The sequence below is a fragment of the Bactrocera dorsalis genome, chromosome 3 (assembly GCF_023373825.1).
Source record: "Bactrocera dorsalis isolate Fly_Bdor chromosome 3, ASM2337382v1, whole genome shotgun sequence".
NCBI classification, from domain to species: Eukaryota; Metazoa; Arthropoda; class Insecta; order Diptera; family Tephritidae; genus Bactrocera; species Bactrocera dorsalis.
The window spans coordinates 17365219-17387715 of record NC_064305.1 but is presented as its reverse complement, the minus strand read 5'-3'; the positions used below and the strand labels follow the sequence as shown (position 1 = coordinate 17387715).

At 34.1% G+C, this 22497-nt stretch overlaps 1 protein-coding gene across 2 annotated transcripts in view; it reads left to right on the top strand.

Moving 5' to 3' along the window:
• Nucleotides 1-11247: 11247 nt before the first annotated feature.
• LOC105224686 (uncharacterized) overlaps nt 11248-22497 on the top strand; it is a 205781-nt gene continuing 194531 nt past the window's right edge. The window contains exon 1 of one of the 2 annotated variants that reach the window (XM_049452488.1): nt 11248-11406. The gene's annotated coding sequence lies outside the window, so the exon portion shown is untranslated. The other variant, XM_011202840.4, reaches the window with a different exon arrangement.

Below are 22497 nucleotides of genomic sequence, written 5' to 3'. Positions count from 1 at the left end.
GGCCCACTTGATTGTTTGAATGGGTTTCAGCGGTCTATAGCTTCTCTTATCGAGTTAACGGCCGCGGTTAGAGCCAGCTACTCAAATGTATTCCTTCACTAATTTGTAAGAGTGTATAATTTTCGGTTCCGTAGACGCCTAACTCCTCCTTACAATTGTTTACATTTATATATCATCAAATGAAAGGAAATTCAACACTTTTAAATAATAAACTTCCGATTAAATGATGTAAGTGACACTTCGTTTTTCGTTATGTGCCAAGTTTGTAGACTTTTTACATACGCTATTGTACGAGGGCGGTCCGAGTACTTTTATCTAGAATGAAAAATAAAAAATTTAGACAAATTGCAATTTATTTCTCACAAGTGCTTTGTTAGATCGATACAATTGATCCAGGAATGATTTACAAAAACAGCTTTAACAATCCGGGTTTGGGAGGACTGGAAAATGATCTTTAACGATGTCTTTCGACTCAAATTTCTGCACGTCGAGCAAGAGTTAAGAGTTCGACAGGCCTAAATATTCTTTTCTAGCTCGATACAATTTATCCAGATATTATTTAGAAAAAGAGCTTTAACAATACGTTTTCTGAAGGACTGTGGGTTTTAACCAAGTCTTCCGACTAAAATTTCTGCCCATCGTGCGACTTTTTTAAGGGTTCGGTAGGGCTAAATTCTGTGGATGGATCGCCTTTCCAGCCGAGAGCTCAATATTTGCTTTCTTTGTCACAGGTTTCTCTGGGTGAAGTCTATTATGTACCCAATACGTGGACGAAGTAGTCAAAAATTACTTTAAAGTGGTTTCACGCGGGGGCTTGGTCGCTATCGAAGGAGTCAACGCGCTACACTTTCTTAGATTTTATTGCTCGATTTCTCTTCTAAAACACAAGAAGCGAACCACCGAACGATATTGCTATAAAACCAGCGAACTTGTGCGCTTTCACACACGTTCGAAACAAAACCACGAATCCGATTCGATTTTGGCAGTCGTCAGTTAAGAATGCATGATTTCTCTTGCGACTTTTCAGCCCAAATTATTGGACCGCCCTCGTAATCTCTTAAGCACACATTATGTCCGGTTACTAAGACCTCCTTGCAAGCGCACCAACAGAGTCAACAGAGCCTACCGTTACGCACTTTGTGTTCGAAGTCTTATTAATTAAAGTTGGGCGCTTCAAATCCAGATGTCAAATATTTTTAAATCGCGCCACAAGCGCCTTGTCAATAAAATTTATCCGAAGAACCCATACGAGGGATTAAGGAGAGACAAATTAATCAAAATGTTGCTTTACGCGCATAAACGACCGGAAAACTATATTCAGGTCTTATTGTACCTGGTCATAAAACTGAAGAAATACGTGGCAATCGATGAGGAGCCGTAAGTTATATATTATGTATTATGATCCATATCCATAAGCATCTACCATAATATTCAATTCCATTTTTTAGGTACATAAAAATCACATTGGAGGCGCTGAACTCACTGATGTTCGGAATTGTAAATGTACCATATACATATATAAAATATAGAAAATAAAATAAGACGTTAATTTTTGTAATAAATTGTTAATTTAGATTCTGATTTCAATAATAATATCTAACTTTTTAGTGTGAACTCTCGAGTGATTTTACAGCACGTCGTCAGGACCTTTCTTTGACTTCGTCTTCACTACTCAATCATGCTACAAACCTCTAGGCAGAGCGTGAGCTAGTCAATTCGTGAGGACAAGAAACTATGCAAAATCGGGTAAATGACCACGCCCACCTCATAAATGATGGTGAAATATTTCGAAACTATTCAAATTGCAATAATTTTCAACGGAATTTCACCACAAATCTGTTATTTTAGAGAAATATTATGTTAACACTTGAATTGGTTCGGAGCTTTGCTAATATAGGTGAGGTTATGCTAGGCTAAGAGGTCAGATATTAACAGAAATCTCATATCGACAAATTAGAACGCCGGTCCGTTGTGTTACTTACAGCTCTTATATAATAGCTAATATCGGCAGAGAAGCTTGAGGCTATCACAATTTTGTTAAGGTAGCTAATGCCAGTTTAGGCTAATGATACCTGGTTCACCAAAGGTTAGAGTGCCGAGATTTTAGATGCTCAGCCAGGACAATGAAGGAAAAAGTACCTGAATGTTTCCACCTCACCCTGCTCGAAACAACTTTGACAGCTTACGTCAAAGCGACTTCTCCCCATCCGCATATACCTCATCGGTATGTGAGTTACGAAAAAGACACGAGTAGCCTCTGGACGCAGTGATCCAAGTTTGCAGCAATGCAGTTAAGGGAGGGTAGAAGCCAACAGAATCACTTCTTCGTGCTTTGTTGAAGAGTCTACAAATCAAAATTACAATATACTTGACTTGACTTCCAATTACTTTGACTTGGTAATTGAAAGATTAACATCACCATCGTGATCAAATTTGGAGCTTCTGATAACATCTCTCGCACAAAACGGCTAAAAGCGGTCCTGAAATTTATCTAGAAATATATTAAAAAACACATGAGCATATAGGTTGTTATCTTCGCTAAACTTTGGGTTTGGTTCTAAGATAAATTAACACATTAAAGCTTTTGAGACTTTTATTAATAAAATTTTGCTCGAAAGATTAGAAATAGGAGTGTGTTGAAATATTTGGAGGAGCGGATGAAACTTTTTAGTAAAAAAATTGATTATATTCCATTAAAACATTACTCATATTGACCTGTAAAGTAAAGTCAATCGGAAGTTTGAAAAGCCCTCCTTTAAAAAGGTAATAATACAATCTTAATTTCATTAAAATGTCTCACATATTGACTGATATATTCGGTTCATATTCCGCAATAGACTCATTCCCATACTCGGTATGTGGGGTCTTGAAAAGTTATGGTTAGTTTTCGACCATTTTTTGATAAGAAATGCCACAGCTTGTAGGTACTAAAGGGTGATCTCTTTCGAGGTTCCCTACTTTTTTACATAAAAAATACAGAAACTTAAAATTTGATGGTCAGTGGTTATTATCATCTGAAAGAACATTCTTTGGCATTTATTTTTTGGAGATTAGCCCTTTCAAATGTTAGTTGCGGCTACGTCACAGATGGTCCATCCGTTGAGTCCAATTTGGATGACTCTTTCGAGCATTTTGACTGGTAACTGGCGAATGACATGCGTGATGTTTTGTTCCAAGGCCTGAGTCGAAAGAAAATTGTTCGTATTGACTTCAGACTTTACATAACCCCAGAGGAAAAAGTCTAACGATGTGATATCATACGATCTTGGTGGCAAATCGACTGACCAAAAACTAAACATAATCTGCATACCGAAGTGTTCTCTCAATAAATCCGATGTGTTGGAAGTGGCACCGTCTTGTTGCCGAGTTCACGAGCTTCAATTTCAGGCATCAAATATGTAGTAGGTTATCACGGCGCGATAACGGTCGCCATTGGCGGTTACGTTCCCACCGGCTTCATTTTTGATGAAACCGTTGTTTTGTTTTGGATGAAGTAGCAGCTCTTGAATCTCTTCAGATTGCTCTATGTCCCAAATGCGGCCATTTTGCATGATTAAATACTCATTCAGTTCGGTTAGAAATGGGCCTCATTGCTGAACAAAATTTGGCTCAAAAACGTCAAATCTTCTTGGAGCTTTTCAAGAGCCCTTTGAGCGAAGCGATGTCGCTTGAGAAAGGTCGAGCGGCTTCAGTTCTTGCACAGCTGTATTTTGTACTCTTTCAATTTAAGATCCCGATGTAAAATGCGTCAATTTGGTCCATATGTCATCCGAGTGGCAACGAACGGCGCCGAATCGGTTCTTCACGGTCTTCATGTACACTCTCAGCTACGGCTGCTATATTTTCTTCACCGCATGGGGCGTGGTCTTTTCGGTCAAATATTATCCAATAACGAATGATGGGCCTCAAGATGGGTGAACCGCGCGAAACACATTCTTTACAGAACGATTTGTAAACTTTGTTCAGACGTAAGTCTTTCCATGATGAAATGCCAAAAAATACTGAACAAAAGTAGCATAACAGCTTAACACGACTCACAGTGAACTGTCAAAAAAAATTATTGAAAAAAGTACCTCTACTGGGATCACCTGCTATTTAGTTTTTTTTATTATGTTGCTATATTAGCTTTTGTCCCTATTTTGTTGGCGACTACTGTTCGTAAGCGCAATTATTTTACTCCCCTCAAGCTTTTATCTCCAGTATACTCTTTGTTGAATTGTTGCTCACTAATGTGTGTCTCAAATGTGGTGAAAAGCTCTCTTTGTTTATATCAATGAATTCAAAGCTTAGCTTACTTATATATGCATATACATATATACACATATAAGTAAAGCATTTTTGTTGCAACACCTGTTGTCTTCGTCGCAACTAAATAATTCTTCAATTCGCGCATCGCAATGTGTGGGCGTCTGGTGTCTACATTCTCAAAATCATGACCGCGAATAAAAGACTTTGCTTTTAACAACTCTATGGCACATTTGAGCTATATAATTTATAAAGAATGCTATTGGAAATTTAGAATTTTGAATTGCAAAAAAATAAGATTAGGCTTGAAAAAAACGAAAATGAAATATAAAAGTTAGGAAAGGCTTAAGACCGGGTAGGATCGACCTCTAACCTTTCTCGGTAATTTTTTATGTACTTATATGATATTAAGACATACGAAAGAACGGAAATATTTTATTCTGCATATTGGGGTTAAAAGCGGGGACCGATTTTACCTGCTAGCTTTTGATGCCTTACGAAAACGGTCCGATAACTACATATCTAACCTCACTACCCAAAGGCGCGACTAGCACACCCACCAAAGAAAACTTGGATGTATACGTTGACTTTTACCTTCGATGATGACTGTCATAAAGTTGTTTAACTGAGATCTCAAAAGACCGCGGGAGCCATACCTGTATGAAATATTTGACATGACGAACAGTGGACTTCTCACCGCAAACCTGCTTCGGAAAAGACTATGATTATCTTATTGATAAGAAATACAATTACCAACCAACGTCTACATCGACTACCTGGAAAAGAACAAAACAGAACTTTATAATGCCGAAGATACAAAGATATTGAGCCGATTTAACGCCAGACTGCAGAAAAACTCTTCGAAAAAGACTATGATTATCTTATTGATAAGAAATACAATTACCAACGTGTTTTTTGAATTCCCGATGTGTGATCTACATCGACTACCTGGAAAAGAACAAAACAGAACTTTATAATGCCGAAGATACAAAGATATTGAGCCGATTTAACGCCAGACTGCAGAAAAACTCTTCGAAAAAGACTATGATTATCTTATTGATAAGAAAGACAATTACCAAAGTGATTTTTGAATTCCCATTGTGTGATCTATATCGACTACCTGGAAAAGAATAAAACAGAACTTTATAATGCCGAAGATACAAAGATATTGAGCCGATTTAACGCTAGACTGCAGAAAAACTCTGCTGATTGGCGAAAAAGTGCTCTTCCACTCGATGAACCTTAACGTCATCTTTTCCCTTCACGAATGTCTAAGTTTTTCGATAAAAGCATCAAAACACCATACGCTTAGATACTAATCGAAGCTAAAGAGGTTCCACGTACTTGAAACAGAACCTAAACTATTTCTCTTAACGTTACTTAAAGATAAATTGATTTATTGGCAGGGTATTGCTTGTCCGCTCATTGCGCAGTCACTGGTAACTGCAAAGTTGATGACCTATCAAGAAAGCGTACCTACGCTCTCATCGGATTCGAAACGGTTTGGAGCTCCATTGTCATCTTTCGTTCTAACACGAGACCAATAAACCTTGCGTGTGCTTAGCAGGCGTTGCTCGACGACCCGCTCCTGTGTGATGATAGGAGATCCTCTGAACTACTTACTGCAGGTAGAAAGACCCAGGGACTCTCTACTCCATTATCCAGCCTTTGCTGGAGTGAGGTTAGAACATCGCGGCAGCCTTACCTTCTGCGAACTAGGAGACGTAGCCGAAACAGACTTTCCACATCTCAACAAAATTATATTAAACATAGGCGTTTCAGGTAGCACAACGGACCGGCGTTCTAAGTGAGATAACTGCTAGGATCAACCTCATAACCTAACCTAAGTATGGAATTTAGTCACGTTTTTTCTAAACTGTCCAAGTGAGATCACGGTTAGGATCCACCTCTGAACATAACCGTCTTCTTCTTCTTTATTGGCGTCTACGCGGTTATAGCCGAGTCAATTCGAGATTCCAAGAGTAGTCATGCTCTTCACCACCTGACCTTTCCAAAGAAGTGGAGGTCTTCACCCTTCCTCTGCTTCCTCCGGCGGGTACTGCGTCGCTTTCAGAGCTGGAGTGTTTTTATCAGCCTCTTAATTCGCTGAACTATGTCAATGGCATCGTTTATCTCGTTCCATCGACTGTGATACTCGCCGTAGCCAAAGCGCAAAGGACCATAAATCTTCCGTAGAACTTTTCTTTCGAAAATTCGTAACGTCGACTCATCGGTTGTTGTCATCGTCCATTCCTCTGCACCATATAGCAGGTCAGCGATGATGAGTGACTAGTAGAATTTGGTCTTCATTCGTCGAAAAAGAACTTTCTTTTCAATTGCCTACTCAGTTTGAAGTAGCAGATCCTTCGTCTTGCTCTCGTTCACTACCAGATCCCTTTGTTTTGCTTCTTTATCCTACCTGGAGAAAGGAGAACTAATGGCGCGCTTGTTATGGTCAATGATATCGATGTCATCGGCATACACCAGCAGTTGTATACTCTTGTAGAAGGTTTTAACTTCTCTATACAGATCTGCAGCTCGAATTATTTTTAAGTTTAGTATTAAGAAATGATGAAACACTTAAAATAACTTAATTAATTGCTAAGAAACAAAGCATACATCAATAACATGATAGATTTTCAAGGCATATTCTCTACATTTACTTATACATAGTACATATATATGGATATATATGTACATAGAAGCCAAACTAGTCCACCTGCGCATTACTTCATTGAGTTATTGCGATTTCCGAAGTTGAAAAACAATCGCACAAACACAAACACTCACACACACACACTCAACAGCTAGAATCGCATTAGTTAAATATATGAAACGTTTATATTATTTACATACATATCTATACACACACACACACACTTGTATCAAACATACCAAACACTGTGTGGTGTTGTGTGGATTTGTGTAACAAAACGAGTTCACCTTTGGCTAAGAAAGAATTGACTTGGTCGGTACAAAGGCAGTTAGTTATAATAGATAAACAAGCTTTAACGTCAGAAATTCGTTAATGCATAAATTCGTGGTGAATTCGGTGAAGAGCAAAAAAATTTGAAGAATGTTTGGGCGAGCAGGTTTTCAACAACTCACCACACAAGTTAAAATTTCACCTTTTTCCCCAAACAACATTAGCAGCTAGTTGGTGTTGGTAGCACGTGAAACATCGCCACTTCCACTAGTACAACAGACTTCCTAACTGTCTGAGGACTGGTGTGAAACGGATGAATATTGGTATAGTGGATGGTTAGAATGTGTGCATAAGTGGACGAGGGCAGGACGAAATATCTCCTGTCATCAAACAGTCCTCGCACTCGCGACTTGACTCCCACGTCACTGTTGACAGTCATAACTTCTATGTCGTAGATAATTTCGTCTATCTTGGAACCAGCATTAACACCAATAACAGCGTCAGCCTCGAAATTCAACGTATAATGACTTTTGCCAACAGGTGCTACTTCGGTCTCAGTAGTCAATAGAGAAGTAAAGCCTTCTCTAGACGAACAAAGACCTAATTCTATAAGTCACTCATCATCCTCGTCCTGACTACCGAAGATTTATGGTCCTCTGCGGTTTGGCAACGGCGGATACCATAGTTGATAGAACCATGATCTGTACGAGATATACAACGACATTGATATAGTTTAGCGAGTTAAGAGATAGCGGCTACGTTTTTAGGACATGTCGTCCGAAGGAACGCAAACACTCCAGCTCTGAGAGTATTCGATGTAGTCCCCGCCGGGGAAAGCAGAAGAAGGAAAACCTCAACTTCGTTGGAGAGACCAAGTGGAGAAGCAGAAAGTAAACCCTGCTCCTAGGCTCTAAATTCAGACAGAGAAGTTTGAGTTCCATAAAGGCTAGATGATACACTATTCGTAAAACCATTCGGTGCCCTCAACCCTCAAACTTTTCTTCCTTATGCTTTTTGTAGATAGTCATTCAAGGTTGGTGCCTGATGGATGCCAGAGTTCTATATCGGGATTGCAAGAAAGCTGGTTGCTTACAGAGGAAGTGTAGAACCGTTTCCTTACTCCCTTTGAGTTTGCAGCTAAGCTAAATATTGTTAAGCGGCATTCCTATTTTGAAGCTTGCTCTCCACATGACCCAAGTTCCATTATGGTGGCTGCAAGTCTATATATACTTTTACTGGACCCATTTAATAAGTCCTAGTTCTTGTCTTATTCTTTGCTCTTGGCTATATGTTCAAATTGTATATTTCGGTAACTCTTAATGTTGTTGTTGTAGCGGCAGGATTCGTCGAGTTGATAGTCCTTGACCGGAAAAGAATTCGCGTCCATTCCGGTTACGTCGTCGGAACCGAGTCTTCCTTAATCGTTCCCAGCGGTCACGGTATTGTCTCCGCTCAGCGACGTATAGTGAGACCTCTGACTTGGCTAACTCGTCTGCTTTCTCGTAGTCGAAAACGTTCCTTTGAACAGGAATCCAAAATTTGAACAAGTGGAGTTGACCTTTCAGTGAGTTTAAAGCCTTCCAACCTTTGTGGAACATGCTGGCGACGACAAGGCTAGCAATGCCGCTTGACTATCTGTCAAAATGGCAGCTCCTTGTTCCCACCGCAGTTATTCAGTAGAACTCTTCAGACCTTAGTGAAGCTTAGTACCTCTGTTTGGAAGATACTCGTACTAAGTAGCTGAGTTTCGTAGACGAATGAAGAGAGAGAACGCATTTTCAAAAGTTGATGCATTTTATGTAAGCTGCTTATTTCAAATACACATGCTTGAAGAAATTAACGCTTGGACTTATGTATAAATGTCAAAATTTTTTAGAAATATTTCATTACGTCAAAATTTCTGACACCGAAACCAGCGACATTTTCAATAATGCTTTAGTTCACCACATCAAGGAAAACTATGCTATAAGCAACAAAGTGTTAATTTTGTGATATTTGACAGCTATTTGATTGACAAGCACAGAACGACAAACTTCAAGATTGATTTGACAAGGACTGTCGTAGAATTTGACATAATGAATGTTGCCTCATGAAAACCGCACATTTTTCGAAATTTCGTAAGGCACTTAGGATCAGTTAAAACGATAGAGGAAAATTCTGCGGAAACTGTAGTTTGTAGTTTTAGAACTTTGTAGTACATTCTCCTTTTAAAAGCGATGCTTGAAAGTACTCGTATTGTATTATATTAGATCGCAAACCGGTACTTCACCGAATGCCTGATGCCTCTGCTAATCTATGAGCTAGCACGATTTACTGCTTGGGAATACTTAGAGCTGACTATGCATACATACCTACATATGTATTTATTAACGTATATGTACATACATACCTACTGACCGCTTCATTAACGAGGCTCGAAGCGAAATTCATTCTCAAAACGAATGTAGGAGCAACGACGAATGCAGAGGCCGGCTTTTGGGTGTTGTTTGTATATACAAGTATACATATCCATACATATGTAAGCATCTGTGTGTGCGTTGTACATTTTTGCACAGCTATGGTATCACTGTTTACTGCTCCAGCAGGTTGCCGAGCGGCAGTCGTGGTGAATATACGTTAAGCTCAGCAGCGAGCGGCTAAGCTAATTCAAATTGCTTGCTTGCATGGTGAGTACGGCTTGGCGATTTGATATTGCTGGCGACAGTCTCAGCTCAGACGTGATATAGTATGCTCGCTCGATCTTGCCCGTTGCGGTTGAATTGTGGGTTGCGTGTGGTTGCCAAACCAACTCTAAACAACTAGTAACAACAATTTAATGCAATAAAAACTAAACAACATTACAACAAAACGAACAAACGAACGTTATAAAAAAACAAATTCAATAAATAAAATAAATAATTATAATATTTTCGCAAGTTATAACGGTTGCTTTAAATAGTTGACGAGTTTTCCAAATAAAAAACGTAAATAGAAAAACAAAAACAACACAAGTGTTGTGAAGCTTTTCGTGCATTATCGCTTTTGACGAAACAAGTGAACAAATATTGCACAACTCCAGGCAGCAAGTTGCCGTTAATGCCGTTCGAAAACGCAAATAAATAGCTCATCTCGTGGATTGCCTAGTGAAAAATGTTTGCGAATGTGTGCATACATACAAAAATCTACAAAATGATGAAGTAAAAAAAAACGAAAAGTGTGAAATAAATGTAAACAAAGGCTGCGAATGTCTTTTTCGAAAATAGTTGCATTTGTGGAATAAAATTTCGAAAAATAATAAACAAAATAACTTTTTCGAAAATAATTGCATTTTGAAATAAAATTTTGAAAAATAATGAAATAAAAAACTTTTTCGTAAATAATTGTATGTGCCAAAAAAATTTCGAAAATAATTAAAAAATAACTTTTTCGAAAATAATTGCGTTTTGAAAAATAATATAAAAAACGCTGTAGAAAATAATTGTATTTGTGAAAAAATTTAAAAAACAACTTTTTCGAAAATAATTGCATTCGTGAAAAAAAATTCCAAAAAAGTTTAAAAAATAACTTTTTCGAAAATAATTTGAAAAAAATTACGAAAAATATTAAAAAAATACTTTTTCGAAAATAATTGCATTCGTGAAAAAAATCAAAAAATATTTAAAAAATAAAAAATAAAAAATTTAAAAAATATTTTTTTCGAAAATAAAAATTATAACTTTTCGAAAATAATTGCATTTTTAAATAAAATTAAAAAAAAATTATTCGAAAATAATTGTATTTGTGAAAAACAAATTTCGAAAAAAATTCGAAAAAATTTAAAAAACTATTTTTTGAAAAATAATTCCATTTTGAAATAAAATTTGAAACAAAAATAAGATAAAAACTTTTTCGAAAATAATTGTAATAACTATTTCGAATATAATTGCATTTGTGAAATAAAATTACGAATAAAATTTTAAAAATAACTTTTTCGAAGATAATTATACTTTCAAATAAAATTTGGAAAAAAATAAAATAAAAACTTCTTCGAAAATAATTGTATTTGTGAAAAAGAACTTCGAAAAAAATTAAAAATTTTTGCATTTTAAAATAAAATTTGTAAGAAAATAAAATAAAAAAAAGTTCGAAAATAATTGTATTTGTGAAAAATAATTTCGAAAATAATTTAAAAAAATAAATTTTTCGAAAATAATTGCATTTTCAAATAAATCAAAAAATTGTGTTTTACTACATAATAATTGTGGCAAAAACAGCTGGTAAATATTTTTTAAATTTATTTTTGTTTAACTATAACAAAAAAGTGCTGCAAATTATTTTCGTATGAATTAACAACAGTCCGTGTTTTATATTACTTCATAAATATTTTTAGTTCAGTTTGTTTTTAATTATCTAAAGCGCAGTGGCGTAGTTGTTGTAAGCAAATATACTGGTTTTGGTGCAAATTATGCAAATTTTTTTAAACAACAACAACAACAATAATATAATAACGAATATACACAAGTGTCAGTTTGTTGACTTTTGCATGCGCATGTGTGTGTGTACAGAATTAATTACTAAAGGTGAGTTATATTGATGAGTAGATCAGTACGTGAAATGCAATAGAAAATACATATTTGTTTGTGTTTTTATCAGTTTGTTAATAACTATATAGTATGAAATATATATTTTTGTGTCGAGTTGTTGATTTTCCATAGCGCTTTGTTGTAACTCTCGCCGGCGAGGTAGTACGAGCATCTAAACTTGAAATTTGCATGAAATTCGCGTTTTTTTGTATTGAGCTGTAACTCGTAAATGACAAGAGCTACTGAAAAAATGAAAATGACAAAAAATCTTTTTTATAGCAAATAAAATTTCTTACAAGTTTGTCATTTACACTTTTTCTGTAGATTGTTTGTAAGCTCCCAAACAAAGTGATCGTTGGGAATAAAGACAAAGATCTTTTTAAACCCTGTTTAGTCAGTTCTAATTCCGATAAGTCACTCATTTAAAGTTAAAGTCACTTAAATTAACCGAACCGAAGTCTTCCATTCCATTTTTCTCATTCCAAATGCAATCCGAACCTCAAAAGGTTTCTTTGACCACTGAGCTATACTTCTACTTGTATATGGGTTTGGAGTATTTGAAGCTTGTATTCATGTACCTTTTGAGATTTGAAGCGGAAGAAATAAGTACTATGAACACATTTCTTAAATTTGAAACAACTCTTCTTTGCTAAATAGTTTTTTAAAGGTTTATATATCACTCCTCCGTGAAGTATTTTTAATATATTTGAGTATAATTATTCAGTTCAATACACCTGGCGATAACTCCAAGTTTTTTGACCCACATTTCCTCCAGTTTGGTATTAGTTTATTTGGCTATACTTGACTGTCTTAAATGGACTATAAGTTGACTGTATTCGTTGGTGCAAGTACGTAACAAAATCAATAACGTTGCTATCAAGAGTGTGAGTTAACCAAGCAGTGAATCGCGCTTGTAAGAGAACTGATCAGTATCTAGTACATTTATTAGCACTTTTGGGTTTCTTTATAAAAAAAGAATCGGAAAAATAAGTAAATAATAAAATAAAATGATAAATTATAATAAAAATTTTTAACAAAAACAACAATGCTAATGTTTAAAATAAAAATAAAAGTAGTACTATTATTGGCAAGCTTAGCCAAGCCCATCTACATAACCGCCAATTAATCCTTCATTTTTTGAGATATCGAATTGAAATTTTGCACAAATTTATTTCTCACTAAATAGCTGCTCATGTGTTGGAATCAATGATATTGCGCCACTATTTCATATAGCTGTTGTACAAACTGAACGCTCAAAATTAAGTTCTTGTATGAAAAACTTATTTATTTGAACAGATATGTTTACGAAATTTAGTAAAAATTATTATCTAAAGTAATTATATAATATCCGAAGAAACTTTTCAAATCAGACTACTATAGCTTATAGCTGCCGTACATACTGAAAGTTAAAAATCAAGTTCTTGTATGAAAAACTTATTTATTTGAACAGATATGTTTACGAAATTTGCTATAAATAATTTTTTAAAGTAATTACACAATTTCTGACAATTTGTTTCAAATCAGATCACTATAGCATATAGCTGTCATACAAACTGAACGTTAAAAATCAAGTTCTTGTATGAACAAGTTATTTAGTTGACGAGCTACCTTCACGAAATTCGGCAGGGATTATTATCCAAAGTAACGTTATAATATGTGAAAAAATTTTAAGAATCGAACCACTACGTCATATAGCTGCCATACAAACTGAACGTTGAAAATTAAGTTCTTGTATGAAAAACTGTTTTATTTGAATAAATATCTTTACAAAATTTGCTATAAACTATTGTTTAAAGAAATTATACAATATCTGCAGAAATTTTTCAAAACAAACTACTATACCATATAGCTGCCATACAAACTGAACGATCAAAAACAAGTGCTTGTATGAACAACTTTTTTAGTTGACGAGTTATCTACACGAAATTTAGGAGGGATTATTATTAAAAGCAGCATTATAATATGTGAAGAAATTTTAAGAATCGAACCACTATATCATATAGCTGCCATACAAACTGAACGACTAAAATCAAGTATTTTCAGTAAAACTTCTTGATATGTGAAGTTTATTCTAACTGCAGTGCAGCCGAAGTTAACATTTTGTCTTCTTTTTCAATGAATTTGTAAATGCACACACTCATATACATACATATAAATATAAACACATACATATAAATATAAACGTACACAAATGCGTTTCCCGGGTCATATCACCAAATTAATTCTACTCGAATACGATATGAGTATAATATATGCATTCAATTTATTCATGTCTCGTTTTGTTTACGCTTCGAATCAATTGAATTGTTAATGAATAGCAAATTAACGCAACGCCATAATTTATCACAAACGAAACTGAATGGCAGTTGCTTGGTGAAGGGCAGGTACTCAAATAAGTCCACATAAATATGTTACAAAAAGAAAAAAACAAAAAGAAAAAAAAAAAAAAATTTTGGAGTTCATATCGCAAATGCGTTTGATTTCCATAAGAAAAGCATAAGAACTGGATTTTTGTTGCCACAAAGCATTTTAATGCAATCGTGAGTGCCACTTAATACGCAATAATATTAGTTGAATTTCTGTGTTGCCATTTCTCACACAATATTTAAATCTCTAGCACCTACTTAAGCCATTTTTCGCTCAACTTTAGTAAAATTGTGTGCTAAAGTTTACTAATTTAATATCATTCTGCGCCAAATATCAACTGTAGTACTAGCAAACAAAAGACTTAAGCAGCAAACCTGACTTGACCATCTGCTACATTCACCTACTTTTCAGGCACACACACATGCACATATGTATATTGTATTAAATATATTTATAGTTGCCTCTATATATGTATAATTTACAACTTTGCTGAGCTTCTTTACAAAAACAAAACAAACAAAAAATTATGCATATAGAAAGCTAGCACGCCGAAATAGTCAAAGTTTCAAATTGAGTGTTTGTGTGCTTAAGTCTTTGCCTTATATTAACAAGTTTTTGCCAAATTTTGTAGCGTTTATTCTTTTGTTAGCCCACTCAGCGCTCCAAATTGCCAACCTCTTGTCGAAATTGTCTACTGTTTCCCGCCATTGATTGCCTTTATTTGTGTGCTGCTTTGCGGTGTTGTTGTTGTTACTGTACTTATTGTCTTAACAACTCACTAGCCGCTGACGCTTCGTGCGCCTGCCTTATTTAGCATTTTTCCAAACAACTTTGTTTTTTGTGCGCCTAGCTTTGCTTGGCTGCGGGTAAGCTGCTGCGTGCTGGGTCTTCGATTTGTTCAACTTTTGTAGGCACTGAATGAATATGTTTTTTGTTCTTGTTTTTGTTTTTATTTTTGTTGAGTTGCTGCACTAATTAAATTGTAGCGTTGAGCGAGTTAATTTTTCGCTTTTGACTTTTAATAAATTAATTTTTAGGCTTTCTTGTGGTGCCTCATGGTTTTATTGATTTCTTGAGTGCTTGAAATTTTTATTATTCTTTCAATAAAGCTGAGAGAAGCAAAATAAATCCATGTTTTTTTGTTATAATTCAGCGTTATTTGTAAAAGAATTATAATTAAACGTCCATACAGCCCATTTCGTTTTCAATGTACCTCAATGCGGGATAAAAATGGGGAAAAATGTTTAACAAAACAAAAGACTTTAACACAAGTACTTGGGATCATCATTACTTTCACTGTGCACTTGAGGAAATCGATTGCTTTTTGTTTGTGTTTTCAAATCCGTTGACCAGCGGAAACTGAAGCTTAATAAAGTGAAGTGTTTGACTGGGATTGAGTTGAAATCTTATTTTTTGTGGCGTAAAAAGTGAAAGTAATATGTGAGAAACAAAACTGACTTAGCTGATAAGGAAAAAAGAATAACAAATAAATCTGGTTGGAAGAGTTGAGAAGAAGTTCACGCAAACTCCATTTAAGACGCATTGTAAAGGGTAAAATAAATTTAATTTACGATTACATTTTGATTACCGGCAATAGGTTAGGATTTAGAGTTATGATTACATTGTGATTACCTAGCAATAAATGGCATTAAAATTATAATTCGCATTTAGAATTGTAATTATATATTATCCAACAGTACAATAAAATTGATTACATTCTGATTACTTATCAAAAAGATAAATTCCTTCAAATTATAATTACTACAGTTCAAAATTTAAAGTTTTGATTACATTTTGATTATCTAGCAATACAATTACTTTATAATTTAAATTACTACAGTTTAGAATTGAGATTATATTTTGATTATCCAACAGTACAATCATAATTACTGTAGTTTTTACTTTGATTACTATAATTACCATCATAAATATTTATATTTAGTATTCCATTACAATTGTAATTATTATTATTTAACATTAACAGTACGATTACATTTAGATTACCCAGTAGTACCATAATTTTCAATAATTTCAATTACAATTACTGCAGTTTAGCATTTAGAGTTTTGATTACCATGAATAAAATGAGTTCCAATTATAATTACTACAATTTATCATTTATAGTTTGGATTACGGTTTGATTACATTTTGATTATCTAGCAATAAAATTACTTTCCTATTTAAATTACTACAGTTCAGCATTTAGTATTGGAATTATATTTTGATTATCCAACAGTATAATAAAATATCAATCATAATTACTTTTGATTTTACCACGATTACTATAATTACCATCATAAATATTTATATTTAGTATACCATTACAATTGTGATTATTGCAATTTAGCACTTAGAGCTACGATTACATTTGGATTACAGTACAATAAAATTTCTATTGTAATTACTGCAGTTTAGCATTTAAAATATTGATTATCTTTTGATTACACTGCAATAAAATTACATTTCAATTATAATTACTGCATTTAGAAATGTTCATTATTTTGAAATAAGAAATATTTGAATATAAAAACAAGAAAAAGATATGTAATCATTACAAAATTGTGTAGATTTCTTAATTACAAATTTTATTAATTTTAATTGTAAACATTTGCTGCTTTTGTCATAATTTTTGTAATGAGTGCAATGTACTGTAATTGTAATCATTATTTTAATAATCATTACTGAAATATATTCAAATTTAAATTTCGAATCCCTTTCCAATTACAATTACTGCAATAATTAACATAAAAGCATTTAATTACTGTAAAGTTTATGTTAACACAAATAAATTACACACAATTACCATGATAATAATTACTGAAACTGAAATAAAAATATTTTAATTGTAAAGATTTATTTCTTTCGTCATAATTCCAGTAATGAGTGTAATGTACTGTAATTGTAATCATTAATTTAATAATCATTACTGAAATATATTCAAATTTAAATTTTGAATCCCTTTAAAATTACAATTACTGCAATAATTAATCAAAAAGTATATGATTACTGTAAAGTTACCGTCAACGCAAATAAATCACTCACAATTACCGTGATAATGATTACAGTTGATGATGATAACAAATAAATTATTCGTAATTACTTTGGTAATGATTACTGAAATAGTGATACTTCAATTACACTTGAAGCTTTGAATTGTAATTACTATATATATATAATTACTTCGTAATTAATTACTATGAGCACGGCTTGTAATTAAATTTTACGATTACTATTGCCATTATAACCAATATTCGCAATGATTATTAATCTAGTACGACAAAGAAATTATTCACAAATATTCATTAATGATTATAGCATTGAATTCTTCGTAATTCATTACCATGAGTACTTCTTGTAATTAAATTTTACGATTACTATTGCCATTATAACTAATATTCGTAATGATTATTAATCGAGTCCTAGAAAGAAATTATTCGGAAATACTTTTTGAAGATTAAAGCAAGTGTAATTGTAATTTTTTTAGATTACAATTACATTTAAGTAAGGTGTCGCAGCGTTTTTTAAATATAAGTAATAATGACTGCGCCGAACTTATAGCTTGTATTTATAAGCGATTTTTCTAACTGAGTGGATATTCATTGTGAAATCTCAACCGGCAAGTTGTCCCACCTTAAATCCCCGGCTCAACAACTTTTTATACAAATACCCATTCAGTCTTCCTAGCTACTGTGGCTGTCTTCTTGAAAGAGATAACAGAATGATAATTATATTTTGTATTGTTGTTGTTGTTGTGCGTATAAATGTGAACCGTTTTGTTAAACTTATCAAGATTTCGCAGCCAAAAAACAAAATCACACGGGTTTCATTTGTGGAAACTTAATATCATGGCTTACTCACATTAGACCGTCTGCGCGTCCTCAATTCGGCTACTGTTGGCCATTTGCCGTTGGCACTCGGCTGACAGCTGCTAAGGCTCGATTAATTAATTAAAATCAGGTTGGTTGGTGTGCTTTAGGCGTGGACAAGACTAAAGTTGATATACGCACACCTACAGGTATGTACTTGTATATACCGTCAAAAGCAGTATTCTTCGGGAGAATTTATGGACTTGTTGCAAAATCAAAAGACTTCTTAATTAAATATAGCGGATGTGTAGCAAAAATGTACGAACAAGAGATTTTTACGAATCCGTTCTTTTTTTATGTTAAATCTCTGCTTTTACACATTTTAAGTATGCTTTATAGAGTGAAAGGTAGAGATAGAATGTCATGAGTTCTCTACTCCTAAAATTCCGAATAAAAAGTATTTATTCTAAGTAGTATTCTTAGATAACGGAAAAAATCAGGAAACTTAAAACATATCAGAGATAAATTGAGACCCAAAGAGATGATGCGAGAGAAAGAGAGAGAGTTAAAAAAGCAAACAACCAGACTGAATTTGAAATATGTCGGTAGACACACTCTTGGGAAACCTAGCGTGGTCTCTGGGACTGATTTTAACCGCCTTAATAAATTTGTTGTAAGCACAACGCACTTTGAAGATCTGGGGTCCACATTTAGGAGTTTTTTGGTAACACAAAGTGCGAATATCTGTCCAAGTTAGATTCATTGATGTTGGAACAGCCCTACGGTCTAACTTAACCCATGTAAAAACAAGGAAAAAACATTAACCTCGGACCGAAGCTTTAATATGCTTCACAATTCCGAGTTTCCTTACAAAAACTTGATTTTGATACGTCAGTTGGCGGCTAATTGACTGGGCCAGTTCGTAAGATAATACGTTCACCAAACTTGGTTTTCAATAAATCAATTGTGACGTTCACTGTGTGGTTTGTGGCGCCAACCTGTTGGTGATGGTCTGGATCTTGTAAGGTTGTAGGTCAAGATCCTTTCGAAAAATTTGCCATAACGCCGTCACAGAGATGTCTAACGCTTGAGAACGACTTGTGAGAGACTGATTTGGGTTTCCCTCAATTGATGCGCCAGCGGCAGCAATAATCTCAACACAACGGGGACTTCTTTGTCATACTGGCACGGTAAAATTTTGTACTGTGCCTGTGGATTCAAATTTTTGCACAAGACGCTCAATTGTTGATCTGACCGGACGATTATGACGACCATAAATTAGACGTAGCGCTCTCAAAGTTGAGGTCACTGACTCCGAATTTTCGTAGTAAATTTTAATAGTTTCGACTCGTTGTTGGATCGTATATCATTCCATGATGATATGGCATACTTTACTGAAGAGAAATCGTCGTTTGCTGTCCCTATTGGTCTGCTTTTGTAAAGTTTATAGAAACACCAATTTCTGTCACTCATTTTGTTTGTGGTTTCTTCTTTTTCTTGATCTATCGCAGCTGATTGTGATACTGAGAATGTTAGGAGGACTCCAGGTTGAAACGTGAGGCATCAGAACTTTCTTTGTGCGGATAGGAGGATACTGCTTCTATTGTAATTGGCAAGTGAACAATATTTGGATATTCAGAGAAGAGTCTTACAGAATAACTGTTTTGGACAGATATTTCTATATAAGACAACTCAATATTTCGCACATAATATTTGAAAAACGTGTGACTTGCTTTGTCATTGTTAATTTCAGCGGAAAATCATTAGCGTCTATTAATTTTAGTTTTGAAAGTTTAAATAAGAAGCAGCCATAACTCATTGGTCTAAGCCTGTCTAGCGGTGGCCTTCAAAGCGCTTGTTAATTATTTGTGCAAATATACACATATACGAATATAAAAACACGCTGACAATTTCGTTTCAAAACTTTTATAGTATAAATATTTTTTGCTAGTTGTTTTTTTTTAAGAATTTTGGTTTTAAAAATAATCCGCACATAAATTTGTGCTTTCTTGTTTCTAATTTGGTTTTAGTGATTAAAATAATTTAAATAAAATGTAGAAGTTATTAGTATTTGTTAGATATTCTAGCGCTATCAAAAGATACTATATATTTTGGTCTTTCGCCAATTAGCAATTCAAATGCGGTGGCACGATTTCAAATCATCTTGCGAAATATGCGCCATACCCCCCATGCCCAACGAGCGCGAAACACGTGTGCCTAATACAAACACCGTTACTCAAAAATCTTGGAAGCGATGACTAGAAGAATTTTGTTTGCTTCGATGGATCCCTTGATTTGTTGATTTGTTTGCTTAATTAGTTTTCTTAATTACATTAAAATGCGAGAATTGAATTTCGAAAGTTTTTTGGCTTGCAAAATATCGGCATATTTCATGGAATTCGATTATGTAATGAAGTGGAAATATGTAGAATTTTCGGTTTAATTTATACATTCGGGATTGCGAGTTCAAATATGAGTATACTGCTGTGGGCAAAAAATAGTAAGACTTTTTAATAAAAGTTTGAGTAAAATTAATCAACTAAGAAGTTCCAATAAATTTTGTATGCGGAATCAAATTTCTGATGCCGAAATGCCGGAGACACACAATCAATCGACCGAATATAGTAGCAAAGGTGAACCGAAGCCGAAAAAACCACGTCAAAGCAGGTCAAAGATCAAAGCTATGTTGGCAGTTTTCTTCGATTATTGAGGTGAGGTGTTCTCCGAATTCCTTCTGAATGGCCGAACTGTCTACAAGGAATACTATTTGGGAGTTATGCGTTGTTTGAGCGAAGGTAGTCGTAAAAAGAAGCTGGAATTATGTACCGACAACTCTTTTCTCTCAATTTATATTAATTTTCGAGGAGAGTTGCCGCTTATTGAAAAATAATAAAATAGTCAACAAAATAAAATAGCCAAACAAAGATTTTCTTGCTTTGGGATATAATTATGTTTTCGAGTAGAGTTGGAGGCATATTTTCATAATTTTCAGTAGAGTTGCCACCTGCCGAAAAAATAAAACTGAACTGAAAATTAAAAAATATTGATTGCCAACCGGAAAGCCTTTAAAGAAATGGGATTTAAACATATTTTAAGACAGAGTTGCCATACATAAAATATATAAAAGCAAAACTGAAAATATTAAAAAGTGGCGAATCAAACACCCAACATAAATAAAATATATTGGCCAAATTGAATATCCTCAAAATCTCTTGTATTGAGTTCAACTGCTTAATGTTGTTATTGCTTTTGTTTTTAAGCACCATGGCTTAATGCTTTGCATGATATATGCAAAAGTGTGTTTAATGAGCTTCGCCTGCATATAAATCACTTAATTTATGGCGCTGCATTGAAACTTTATTGGATAATTATGCAGTTTATGGACAACTCTTATCTAATTTTTTAATTAATCGAAGATTTTGTCTAGTCGATTTTCACATAAAATTGTCGCAAGCGATTTAAAAGCGAATTAACATGCATGCTGGTCAAAAAGAGTCTTGGAAAGCAAGAATGCAAGCGGATATACGGATTTTGCATGAACGGAATACTCTCAATATCAGCGCTCTTTGCTCTCTGCAATGTTTCACAAGTTCAATTTTTTGAAATTCGAGCAAATCAAAGCTGTACGAGTACTCTATTTTCTGAATATTACTACCAAAGAGAGACTTAACCTCTCCAACGTCACAAATATTAATGGATGTTGAGGCTCTCACCATTGATTTTCATTTTATTCCATATTTCAGATATTTCCGGATAATTTTGGGGAATTTTGTACACGTTGCTTAATCGTCGAAGAAAATTGTCTCAATTTGTTAGTTAGAAACTTAATGCCCAAAGTGAATTTCTTAATTTACCTTTGCTACTTGAATCTCTAGTCAGTTGTGAGATACAAGAAATATGATCAGATTTTCATTGACAAAATATCAATTCTCTCGAATAACTCATTTAGTTCCATGAAGTTTCAATAACCAAACTATTTATTGTCATATAACTCTTAAAAAAGTGATTGGTCCTTATTTTAGTTAGAAGAATCCAAAAGTTGTATGCTTTTAGCAAAATTTACTAAGTAAATGGTGCGATAAGACTTGTGACCCATATTAAAGTTAACGTTTCATAATATACTCTCTGTCTCTGTGAAGTTTCTTGAATGCTGAGAACCTGTATATGTATTTAAAACCGTCGGGAATATATCATATTGAGGACGAAGTTCGAAAAATTTTTATTTATATGTCTGAGAAATCAAAGAATGCCACAGGAAGTTGAGCCAAGCATTACCTGAGTAGAGTGGAACATATTGATACCTCCACAATGAGTATTATTTAATGTCGTAATTATAACTGTATGTCTATAATTCTGAATAAGCTATTATTGGAATGGATCACGTTGTACTCATTTTCTTGCTTAAAAGCTTGTCATGCTCGATGCTTTAAACTCTGCTACGAGTACTTCACTGTCGGGCTATGCGGCTCATCGGCTAACTAACTTGCCTTGCCGAAGGTTGACATTGATTTTTAGTTGCACTGATTTCATTTTGTTTACTTTTGGGGAAGTGTGTTGTCACAGTTTACTTTTATACAAGTACTTTTGTGTCGTGTTTTTTTTTTACTTAATA